General features: G+C 38.2%; 1 protein-coding gene across 2 annotated transcripts in view; it reads left to right on the top strand.

Moving 5' to 3' along the window:
* Positions 1–1,229, top strand: part of LOC118332209 (protein FAM240B) — a 12,775-nt gene that overhangs the window by 9,983 nt on the left and 1,563 nt on the right. The window lies entirely within an intron of this gene.

The following is a 1,229-nucleotide window of genomic DNA, read 5'->3' as shown; positions in this document are numbered from 1 at the left end:
GGTACAGGCTTTTTGGATTAGGATCCATAAGTATATCTCAGGGATAGGGTCAACCTCTGTCTTGACAAATTATCAGTACTAGCACTATATGTGTATGCATTTGTGACTGCGTGTGTATACTATTTTGTATATACTTTGTGTATACTATTTTATTTTTAACCTATTTTTCTTTTAGACCTGTCACTTTTTTTTTTTACTATAGAGGTAGGATGAAGGTGGTGAGGGCGCTCCAGAAGTAATCACGTGGACATTATAATGTGGACGCTACTCTATTTAAGGATTGTGATTCCTCATATGCCAATGGTACAGTGGTTACCGGTCAAATCTCTATGCTGAAGTTTTACTTTGGATACACCAACGCTGCCTTGGGCTCCTTGTTTTATTTTGTTGTTGTTGCTACTGTCGGGTCATCTGGCCCACAGCCTCTTTAATTTGTTATATGGTTGGAACTGTATTGGTTCGCTTTTGTTTGTATTGTAAAACAAAATAAAAAAATATAAGTCTCAAAAAAAAAAAAAACTCCTCATTCTTTTCAATCAGACCACTATGTTTGCTCAGTGGGGGTGCCAACATAGGGCCCTGGCATAAAAGCTGCCACAACAGCAGCACACTGCGTGGACTACACAGCACATCACATACATTAAGACACAGATTCCTGCTAGCTTACTTTGTACTGTGAAAAAAGGCAGGTAACTCTTGATTGCAGAAAAGTGAGATAATTTAATATGCTCAATATGTGCACAAATACAGGAACTCAGTGGCATGAAGAACACAAAAAAGAAACGCCTTAATTGGCACTCTTCCTTAATGTGTTGCAATCCAGCTGCCAATGTAAGCCTTCTCTGTGTTTTTTATTTCACTGAGTGTTTGTATTTGAGCACATATTAGGCATATTCAATTCCCTTACTTTTCTGCATCCACATAGCTCCCCTCTCTATTTCTGTAGTTTATCACGGACCTGCTTGGGAAGCCTTTTTTTTCAGTATTTAATTTATACATAATTCATAATTCCACAGTTTTCTTGGTGATTGTTGTTAAATATTCTTATCATACTGTGCAGTGTTTTGGAGCTCGATAAACCTTCAAACTCATCACTCTAGGGGTCAAACCTAAGTTCCATCATCTCATTTGTGACTAAAGTAAGTTCAGGCAAGCTAGTTCAGGCAGTCAACTCGAGCTGTGCTGATAGACACACATGACATGCCTCATTCCATAATCACTAACCAAGC

The sequence above is a fragment of the Morone saxatilis genome, unplaced genomic scaffold (assembly GCF_004916995.1).
Source record: "Morone saxatilis isolate NCDOM2014 unplaced genomic scaffold, NCSU_SB_2.0 Contig21, whole genome shotgun sequence".
Lineage (NCBI taxonomy): Eukaryota > Metazoa > Chordata > Actinopteri > Moronidae > Morone > Morone saxatilis.
This window is presented reverse-complemented; position numbering and strand designations above follow the sequence as displayed.